We start from the raw sequence: 12,081 nt of genomic DNA, 5'->3' as shown, positions 1-12,081 counted from the left end.
CTCTCTCTCTCTTTGTAACAACTGCATAACTCTCCGAAGCTATTAATCTCCGCTGATTAGACATGAGTGTCTCTCAGAGCCATCTGTACAAAACAAGCAAGCTCCTGAGAAAAGTTATTCTTTACATCTTTCACAATGATCAAAGTCAGTGGTGAAATTGAGATATGTGAGGTATAATCAAATTAACTGCAAGTCAATGCTATATAAACTAAAAAAATCACACAAATTAATTAGAAGCATTATCTTAATACTTGTCTTAATTATGGTCAGTAATGTTGAAAATTACAGTTGAATTTTTTTTTTTTTTTATTTCTATGTGGCACTTTGTGATCTTGTGATCAAATGAAAAAATAAGACACACTTTAAAGAAAAAAACATAAATCAGGAGTCTTCAACAGAGGGGTTTGCAGCAGTACCACAAGGGCTCTGCCAATTATGGTTTAAACTCAAAACTAATTTTTGTAAACAAATTAAATGTTACAGTAATACTGATTTCACTCCAATCAAAGCTCAAGTTAAGAAGGTTTTATTGTAACCTTCACTTTATGCATTAAATGCATTAAATAAAATGAAAAGACCTGGTATATGACGTGCAAAAATATTGGTGTCAGTAAGATTTTTTAAAAGAAATTAGTAGTTTTATTCAGCAAGGATGCATTAAATTGATCAAAAGTAACAGTAAATGCTTTTATAATGTTAGAATATTAAACTTTCTATTCATCAAATAATCCAGATAGAATCCAAACAGATAGAAAATAAAAGATATTTAATTGCAACAATATTTCACAACATTAAAATACTACAGTTTTCAGCTTGTGCTGGAAAATAGTGGTCTGTCTGTTCAAGACTAAATCTAGCTCATCAACCTACAATTTTGTACACCACTGAAATGAGATGTTAATCAACGACACTCCACACTAATTTTCCCACATCCCATCTGTCACTAACATTTCAACCTGGTTGTCACCTCAAGCCCACCATCGACAAATCTGAGCTGCCTCTCATCACTGCCACCAATCTCTTCACCTATGTTGAAGGACAAAACATCATTGCCTTCCGCTATATAAAAAGCCTATAGATGTCCAAGATGACCTACTGACCTTCACAGAGTATCAATCAGCCAGGTATATGTATTTTCACTATCAACATAAAGTCTTGTTCAAATGCCAGCTTATTCTAGCCAGTTTACATGATATCTTATTTTGGCAAAGAATTACCTTTTTTAAAGGGGAAGAGACATTTAAAGTGGCCACAGTTTATTTTGCATTCATGAGTAAATCCTTGAGTAAATCTAAAATCTATTTGCAAAAAGGAATGGCTTTTCGATATTTTGTTTCTTGATTAAGGGTAAGAGACAATATATAAAAACATTCTATCTTGTACAGTTTATAATATCCATTATATATATTATATATATCTATATATATAATATATATATATATATATCTATATATATATATATATATATATATATATATATAAAATCAGTACCCAAAAATGAGTAAGAAACAAAAAATGGAAATATGATGCACCTATTATATTATTATATTATAATATTGGACAGAAAAACTTCAAATATTGCAAATAATCTTTGTGAATGGTTGTACAAAAACAAAAATGTATAGGCTTCAAACAAAACTCTGAAGCATGAATGCATAGTTTTATTTGCATCTTACTGAATATCTACCCAAAATCCAGTTTAACTGCATACTGAATATATCCTAGCACCTACTACGGTATATATAGTACATTTGCATCAAACAGGGCCCTGGAAATTCTCAATGTCAAAGTGATGAGATTTCATCTAACATGGATTCTGGGAATACGATTGCTTTGAGAATGCATGGGAGTGCAGGGATTATGGCAAACATGAAGGTCACTCAAGAGGCAAAGCTTTGTTTTAAGAGCATTTCTTCACATCACATTCACAGGATGCTTGCAGAAGGTGATTGAACCATTGCAATTGTGACAGCTCTCCTGTTGCTCTGCCATTAGAAACCTCTATGGTGGCCCATCAGAGTCAGAACATGGCAAGATTGGCTCTCTAAGGGACTGGCTGAGAGACACAGGAAATCCTCAATCATTAATGTGAAACAAGTTTATGGTGGCCCTTCCTTGTGGTATGCTGTTTGATATTAGATTTAAGACTTTAGGTGGGGGATGAGGGAAGAAGAAAAGGCAAGGTATATCTTTTTAGCAGAGAGAGCATCTTTTTTGTACCTTTTGTCTTCATTTATCCTCCTGGGCTTCTTACAAACTAACAGGAACAATTTGATGAAATGCAATTTCATTATCTATTTTAAGCATGAATAAACAATACTCTGTAGAAACCAAAACATTAGACCTCATGCATGAGGAGGTGAAAATCAATAGTAATTTGCAATGCATACACTCAGCTCTATAATATTAGCAAAGCCATAAAAGTGTCAAATAGTTTCAAGCAAAAAGTTTCTAAAAAGAGCAACTTCTCACATCATCATACATCTTAATGTTGTTCAGCAGGGGATTTTCTAACAATATATTCTGCTGCTATTGGACTCAGACCTACTACGTTAATGTGTTGCTGTATCTCATTAATGTTGGAGCATCATGCTCTGATGGGCTCCCATAATTCATTCTGTTCTTCATGCTGGAAAACGACAGCTGCCAAGTTCTTGCAAATCACAGGGTGGAGGAAATCCCCACACAACACTTTCAGTCAAAAAAAGATCAAGGGAGTGAGAGAAAGAGGGAAAATAGTATAAGGGGGTGGATGGGGGTGCTTTTTTAAGCTCTAGAGCAGGAAGCTATAAATCAAACTGGAAGTGGGAACAAACACTGGAAAGGTTATGAGAATAAATGTATCTTTCCCTGACTTCAGCCTTGGTTGACATACAAATGGTGTTTGCAACAAACTGTGGGAGGATGTGAAAACAGTAGTCTGCACTTTCGAGAAATACTGGAATAAGGTATATTTTGGTGTCCCATTTTTTTAAAGGACAAATCCCATGTTTTATTTTATAGTAAGCATTATAAAATATGTTGGATAAACTACGATCTGCTAAAAATTTACCTAGATTGAAAAGCAGGTGGTTTTATACTCATCAAAAGTACAAAGCAAACTAGCTTTGAATGACAAAACTGAGTGACATCTTAGATAAATCTGCAACCATGTTATTTTCAAAAATGTACAAACCTGATGCATAATAAATATAAAAATAATTTACAATAGCCTATATTTGGATTTACTTGAAGAGGTTTATGATCTACAGCTGGCCATATTTTGTATTCCATTCACGGAAAGTGCCAGTCTGGAAAAGATTCTGTCAATTTAATGGTTTAACATATTGGTGCACTATGTTAAATGAATCTGCCAAAACTCTTATTTGAATGTTCTTAATTAGAGAATTAAATGCAGATACTAAATCATTAACACTGTAGGCATTTGTTAGTCACTGCAAACACACACCGGTGTTTGATACAGCTCTAATGAGATTAGGTGGCTCATTATTCTTGTACAAGGCTAGAACCAAAAACAAACAGAGCAAAGTCCTTAAAAAGTCAAGACTGTTAAGGATTCTTGATATAAAGTATGAAATGTATGTGAAACATGTACAGATTTCCAGTTTCAATAGTAGAGAAAAAAAAAAAAAAAAAAAAACTTTTTGAGCAATGCCATGAATTAATATCTTGAAAATCAATCATATGTTCTGTTTTACTGTCAATGTTTTATTTCGGACAACTGCTCTTATCCAGATAGCATGAAACACTCCCTTGCATTTGCTGCTAGTGACTCCACATGAGATGCATGCATTAAAAAATAGTATCTAAATTATGAACAGCATCCAAATCTGATGCCAAGAAAAGGTCTACCAGTCTTAGCTGTTTATAAATCACTCAAATGCATCAATAATTTCTGTAGATATTTAAAAATAGATGTGGAAGACCATGGCTTTTGTTTATCAAATCTGCTATTTAGGACACAATGTCCGTACTGTCATTGTGCAAGTATTCAAATTGGATCCATTTGTTCAGACACTGTCCCAAGGTTGAGAACCTCTGAACTAAACCGATTGTGGATGGATACGGAAATATCGGATTTTTGCTGCCTGTCTGAACAAAGCCTAAGTGACAGATCGAAGAGGTCTAACGGGGCTGTCACAATGTTGTTTGAATGTGCGAAATTTTTTCGGACACCGCTGCGAATATGGGCGGGAGCAGGTTAACGGTGCTTGTACTGTGCCTTTTTCGACGGGGTCGAAAGCGTTTTATTATGTTTTTACTCTCTGTCTGTCTCTCTCTCTCTATATAAATACATACACACTAAGCAATAAAAAATTATAAAATGTGTCCTCATTCAAATGTACCATCTGTTCCTGTTTCCATTGACACTGCGAACCATGCAGCTTTTTTTTTTTAAATAATCTTTTAAAGATGTAGTATTAAAATAGGATGCTGCGCTAAGGCTAAAATTAGCGCTTCCTTAATTTTTGAATTTCTGTACAGAGAGGTCACGCAGTGACGTATTGGTATTCTACTGATCCCCCGTCTTCACGTGATGCGAATTCGCAGGTCAGAGTTTCACCAAACTTGAACTTTGGAACGCAGCGAAATGCGAAATTTTTCGCATGAGCTTGCGTTTCCGGTCTGACGCATTCGCATGCGTATGAATGGAAGTCAATGGAACGAAAAGTGCAGTGTGACCGCCCCTTAACTTAGTTTATTCTCAGCTCCCTGATTCCTGTCCCTCACTCTCTTTCCTCCCCCTGCTGTGAGAAAGCAAGCTAAATTCTTTGCCACCAAGGTCAAAGCAATGACCTTGAACAGAAATCTCCATTTTACAGTTCCTCTTTAAACTCAGCCTGCCTGTGTTGATGTTTCAGCAGAATGTCATACAGAACTCTGCTAAGTGATTCAAAAAGAGAGGGCTTCTTTGAAACATCTATGACTGCTACGTATTTCTTTGTATCAGGAACTCCTCTGGTTGACAAAAATGTCCTTTGCCAGAACAGCTCAAATAGCTAGCACAAGACATGAGAGAGACTAAAAAAAGATGTTTAATTTGTTTTGGCTATTTGAAAGTCTTATGTGGTCCAAAATGACAAGGAAATGACAGAATTTTCATTTTGGGGGGAATTATCCCTTTAAGAGTCAAAGATACAGATACGCTTGATCTGACCCCGCAAAGAGTCTTTACAGACTCTAGCACTCAAGACAACATTTGAAATAATTATTGGAAAGTTAATTATTCATTTAGATCACGACAGATTAATTAAAACAGTCAAAATTAATAATAGGACCTGCCTTTGGGTGGTGTATTATTTACTTCATTTGCATAATTTAAATGTCTCCTAATGGAGAGAAACTCAAACCTGCTTGTGGGAGGTGAGAAACACGGCTGAAAGACTCAATGACGCCGTCAGATCTGCAAAAGTGCAGTTGGTGTCTCTCTTGGTGAGCTAAGATGACATACAGCGATGCAAGTATCCTGGAAATATCATGTGGATTTTTAAAAGTCACAAGAAAATGAAGGACAACATGCACAACTATGAGCAATATTCAAACACTCACGCAAAGACATCATATAAGGTGAACAGACTAAAAGACATCCTTCAAAGATTTGGCTATATTGAATAAAAGCCTCAATGAATCTGATGCCGCTTATTGCACATTATATAAAGCAGACCATTTGCAACCATTAATTACAGTGGAGAAGGAGTGCTGTAAGGCAGTTTTTATGAAATGGGGAAACATCCAAAATAAAAAATAAAAATTATAATTGTGCCCATTATGAAGCCTAAAACAATGAAGAACCATAGATAAGAATAATAAATAATTGTTATCATTAATAATGAATAATAATTAATTTACTTCTTATCATTAACCAGAATTTTACATATACAATGTATATTCATACTAGCGGTCAAATGTTTTGGAATAATTGAAGATGTATTAAGTCTTGAAAGAATTATAACAACAGAAAGCAGATATTTTACATTTGAAAAATATGTTTTAATCAAAAATGCAGCCTTGGTGAGCTTAATAGACTTCTTCTTTTGACAACATAAAAAAAAAAAATCCTAATCATTCCAAAATTTTACCACTAATGTACATGTGGCAGTTACACTTAATAGGCCAACAATGTGCAAGGTCATTAATTTTTTTTTTATTTTACCTACAGAAAAAAAGCTAAACATACAGTACACTTTTGCCCAGTAGCCCATTTTGAAAGAATTGAAAATATCAAACAAAATTTTTACAATTTCTTTCTTTCTTTCTTTCTTTCTTATATATATATATATATATATATATATATATATATATATATATATATATATATATATATATATATATATATATATATATGAAAGTGACGTGACATACAGCCAAGTATGGTGACCCATACTCAGAATATATAACCCATACTCAGAATATATATATATATATGCATATGCAACACTACTGTCACACTACTGTAAAATACAGTTATGCAGTACTCCACAGTACATATCATGCAGTATTCAGTAAGCAGTATATTAACTGGATAAATGGAAACTTTTGATATTAATCTGACAGTGTTGTGAGAACAGAGCGCTGTAAGTTAAAGCAAGGTCATTAATACTCTCACCTGCAGCCTTGTTAATCAGTAATGAAAGATGCCACTATGAAAGTACTGAATGTCTCATCCATCATGGGGCTTCAGTGGGGTGTTTCCATTAGACGCGAGGGCAGACTGTGCTGTTAGAGAATTATTTTTTGTTTCAGCAGTCAGTCTCCCAGGAGCATCTCTCTCCTCCTGCTGCCACTCAGGTGTGAGTCTGATGAGCAGCATTACCAGCGAGGCGTGGAGGGCAGTGGATCATGAAGGACAGGAAGGCATTATTTTCATTTCTTTCACTCCATCTAAAATCATCGCGAGCCCTTCTCTTCCTCACTTCCTCCATTCCTGCAGGTGTGCCTGAGAAATAATGGCTTGAGGGGGAAGTGGGAAATTCCTACTTGATATCTTCCAGCCATTTAGTGTTGGTTATATGATGTTATGATTTTTTAATTATTATTATTTATTTACTTATTTATTTGTAAGTGCTGGAGTTAAAAACCATGAGGTTCAAGTTTCACCTTCTGTTCTCAACAGAGCTCCTTGAGATGACACCATCATACCCAATGGACGCTTTTGATTTAAAAAGCTTTAACTAATACAACAGAAAGGTCAAACTTGAACAAGAAGTTCAAATTGGCAATTTGTTAAACTAATAAAGGCTAATGACAAGGTCATGGACGCACTAGTCCAAGAATAATTCCAGCTTGTCTGTATGATAGTTTGTGACAATTTCTGCCTTTTTACCGATTATATATTTACAATCTCTATGTGTTAATGGGAAACTGATTTAGCTAAGAAATGACAGCCTCAACGGGTTTTCACCACTGTAGTTATGATTATATATAATACTGCTATATTACTGTGTTTGAAACTAAGACAAGAACATTGTGAGGAATAAATAGCAAAACTTAAAATAACCTACATCCCACCTCTGACATGATTTGGAAGGAGTTAGAAGTGTAATGAAATACACTTCTAATGTAACGAGAAAGAAAAAATACTCCAGGGGATTATGGGCTCATTATGGTTAAATAATAATAATACAGAACAAAAAGTTAGGAAAATTATTTAAATAAATTAATATTAATTTATCTAATGTATTAATTAACATGAATAAACAATGAACATTACATTTATTACAGTATTTATTAATATTTGGTAATGTTTATGTTTATTAACAATGCATTAACTAATGTTAACAAGCACAACTTTTGATTTTAATAATGCATTAGTAAATGTAAATTAACACTAGCTAAGATTAATTAATGCTGTAGAAGTATTGTTCATGCTAAGTTCATGTTAACTATAGTAGTTAACTAATGAACCTTATTGTATCGCGTTACCAAAATAGTAATACTTAATAAAAAATGAAAAAAGTTTTTTGTGATAGTGAGGGTCTGGGGAATAGAAAATATAATTATTGGTCACAGTTTACAATAAGGTCCCATTCGTTTATAACAGTTAATTCATTAACTAACAATAAACAATATATTGGTTACAGTATTTATTAATCTTTGTTAACGTTAGTTAATAAAAAATACAACTGTTCATTATTTGTTCATGTTTATGTCAGGTCCATAACATGGAAATAACTTTAACAGATACAACTTTTGATTTCAAAAATGGATTAGTAAATTAATAAATTAAGTAAGATTAATAAATCTATAGAAGTATTTTTTCATTGTTAACTAATGTAACCTTATTGTGAAGTGTTAACTACTTAACTCAGTATAAAACAACAGAAGTCAAAGAAAAACAAAAGAAATGTAAGCGTGTGCATTATTTAAAGGAACAAATTCTTTGCAGATGTGAGCTAAAATTGACCAAATCTCCCTGTGGAGACATTCAGGGATGATTAATTGTATAAATGATTAATACAAAATTCATTTAAATCATTAAATGCATGTATGTATATGACTATATTCTCATAAATTTTATCATTTCACAAACTGATTTGTGTGGACATTTTAACTAGTCCCTTTTATTTGAAATGCTCCAAATCAGCCAAAGCCTATTTAAAAATGTCAAGAGGTTCATGAAGGTGTGCATTAAAGCAATTATCATTATCTTAGTATGAAAACCATCACATCTATAAGAGGGCCGCACTAATATAGCTCCAAAAGCGTGTGTGTGGGTGGGTGAGTCTGAAATGATAGATGGTTCAGATCAACCCTGTTCCTCATTCCTCAATTTTTTGCACCAGCACCTCCCTGAAATTGGATATGCAGACAGACTATGATGTCATTCCTTGTGATCGATGGCGTTTGGGGTTTGCTGCCAGTTAAACCTCAGTGGTGCTGGTAAAATATGACTGTCTGGCAAGATACCCGTATCAAAACCTGAAGTGATTCAGCAACTGATGGGCACATCACAGTATTATGTCTCACTCTGACTCAAGCTGTGATAATCACTGTCAATTCATTTAAAAATGCTTCCAAAGTATATAGTGTATCTCAACAAAAAACAAAATGGATGATGCTGTAAATAGTTTAACCAACAATAAATTGCTTACTCATCCTCATGCTGTTTTAACATGTATCACAACACAACTTTAGCATACAATGACAGTGAATGGGGAAGGATGCTGTCAAGCTCCAAAAAAAGACATAAACCCATAAAAGCATATGACTAGTGTATTTCAAGCCTGAAACCTGAAATATGATTGCGTTATGTGATATAGCGACTGAAATTTAGGTTGTTAACAAACAGAATTTACATAAAAGAATGTGTGATTGTGCTGAAAAAAATTATTAGTTAAATACAAATTTCACATGTATTTAATTTTTCACATGTAATTAAATAGACTGCAGGTTATGAGTGAATATGAGGTTGTACATCTGAAAGATAATGCATAAACTCTTCAGTGATTTTTTTTTCTATTAAATCAGTATTATAATTAGGCATTGCGTTTATAAGTATCCTATCATTCAAAAGTGTGAGGTCAGTAAAATTATTTATTTATTGAAATGAATACTTTTATTCAGCAAGGACATATTAAAATCATTAAAAATGACAGTGAAGACATTTGTAACGTTACAAATTATTTATTTTCAAATAAAAGCTGTTCTTTTAAACTTTCTATTCATCAGTGAATCCTGAAAAGAAAGACTTGATTGAGGATTCCACAAAATATTTAGCAGCACAACATTTTTTCCCATTTATTTTTTCAAAGTTTTCTTCATTGATAATAATAAGAAATGATTCTTGAGCAGCAAATCAGCAAATATCAGAAAGATTTCTGAAGGATCATGTGACACTGAAGACCCTTGATCCCTCCTTTCTTCAAAAGTAAGCTGTTAAAATGGTTACAGTATGACCATCCAAATAAATGGACCTCCAACAGCCAAACAGTTAGCTAAAAAAACTCACTCCAAGTCACATCTCCCGTGAGAATTCAGGGCATCACTCTATGTTTCTGCTACTCATCTGACCTTCGGTCATCACATTTTGACTTGTCAGCTAAAAAGGGAAGGAACTACAGGAATGACAGTGTTTACCCCTTCTCCTGCTCCCCGCTGCCCCTTCTGTTCCTGTCAGCAAAGACTTAGAGATCTAGGTTCACAGGAAGTAAGGTGAGAGGCTCTGACACACGGTCTCTTCAGTGTGTGTGTGCCCCAGTTTCTCTCTGTATATTTGTGTGTGTGTAATCATGCTTGCCGGGTTTGTGGATGCTGTCAGAGCCCAGCATATTGTGCAACAAGCTGCTATTTTGCCAAAGACAGGAGAGGAGATGACACAAGGTGGGGGGTCTTTTCTAAGCACAGGGGTCTGTTCTCAGGCCTGGGGCTTTGCGAGTGTACAAACAGAGAGCTGACAGTGAAATGAGTCAGACTCTGCCATGCAGCCAGCATTAACAAGCGATCTGGAGTTCTTCCTTAGCACCAAGACAAACAGAGGAAACTCTCATTTAACACCTGATTATACCCCCCTGATTCCAAACAATGTCATGCTGGGAGCCTTCAGATAATTGTGGGTCAATCACAGCACAGGATATCTAAAAATACAGCTTTACCAGCCTCTGATGCTGACATTCAGGATGAGCGTGTCGTGAAACAGTTCGGCTCTGGTGCCAGGTGGCACAATAAGGATCCAGGAGGAGTTGAGAGAGCCGTGGAGACATCGGGGGTTGATTTCTTCTCACTAGCAGACAGGGAACGCTGTCCATCTGTCTCTCAAAGAGACAGAAAAAGCATGGCACAGCGCTACAGAAAGACCATGTTCTTATGAGATAATGAGCGCAGATGTATAGGAACTGTTATAAGGAAAGACAGGATTTGCTTTTGGGTTTGAGCTATATGGACTAGATGTCACACTTCTTTTTTGTATAGGCACATATTTTAAAGGTATTTCCAGCATCATTGCTGGCCAAAAGAGAGAGAGAGAGAGAGAGAGAGAGAGAGAGAGAGAGAGAGAGAGAGAGAGAGAGAGAGAGAGAGAGAGAGAGAGAGAGATTTCATATAACACAAATTGACCTTTTGTGAAAACATGCCAAAAACTGTGTGTGTGTGTGTGTGTGTGTGTGTGTGTGTGTGTGTGTGTGTGTGTGTGTGTGTGTGTGTGTGTGTGTGTGTGTGTGTGTGTGTGTGCAAATAGGAACATGTCATTAAACAAGATAATTTCCAATAAAGGTATACATTTAAAATTTTAAACCATTATATGGCACACAAATCTAAACTGCAAACATTTCAAAGTTGACATAAAACAATTTTATTTACAAAAAATATCAGTTTCCACAAAAATATTAAGCAGCATTTCAATGATTTGTTAAGGATCATGTGACTTTGGTAATACCAATAAAATATTCACAGTTTTGTGACATACATACTATATAATACACAAATAATATAAAACCAGTTCTAAAGAAAACACACAGTAGATAAAATATGATGTAACATTATATTATATAATATACATATATTACATACGTATGATTATGTTGGTGTTTTCATTAGAGGACATAATTTACAAAAATAAATAAACATATACTGTAGGTTGTATGAAACCAGCATACAAAACCACAGCTAAAGACATTTGTGTGTGTGTGTGTATGTGTGTGTGTGTGACGACTCAAAATGTGACATTACACTAAAGCATAGCTAATGTGATTATAATCAAACACCACTGAGCAGCATTTAAAAAAAAGCAATAAATTTGAATAGGAGTACTAGAATAGAATCTCTTTACAGGAGAGATTTGATCGAGTGAATATGGTTTACACACCATTTTGACTGTCACCTCCTATACAAACCTTTTTGAAGCTGCGCCACTGCTTCATTTGTACTGTATAGGTTCTCAAAGCTGCTTTTCTCCGTCTATTTGTAATCATTTGTGTGCAGCATCACACAAAAACCTGCCACAAGCATATTTCTTAAGAGCTTTGCCTACCGTGAACGGCCCTTTGTAGCATCTCTAATTATAAATCTGTTGTCCTCGCATGTTTTGTATCCTTGTTTCTACACTGAAAGACACTTTTTATATTCTGTCGTTCCATTCTAAGGTTG

Source organism: Cyprinus carpio, chromosome A14 (assembly GCF_018340385.1).
Source record: "Cyprinus carpio isolate SPL01 chromosome A14, ASM1834038v1, whole genome shotgun sequence".
Lineage (NCBI taxonomy): Eukaryota > Metazoa > Chordata > Actinopteri > Cypriniformes > Cyprinidae > Cyprinus > Cyprinus carpio.
The sequence above is the reverse complement of the archived record's forward strand: the minus strand, read 5'-3'. Positions refer to the sequence as shown.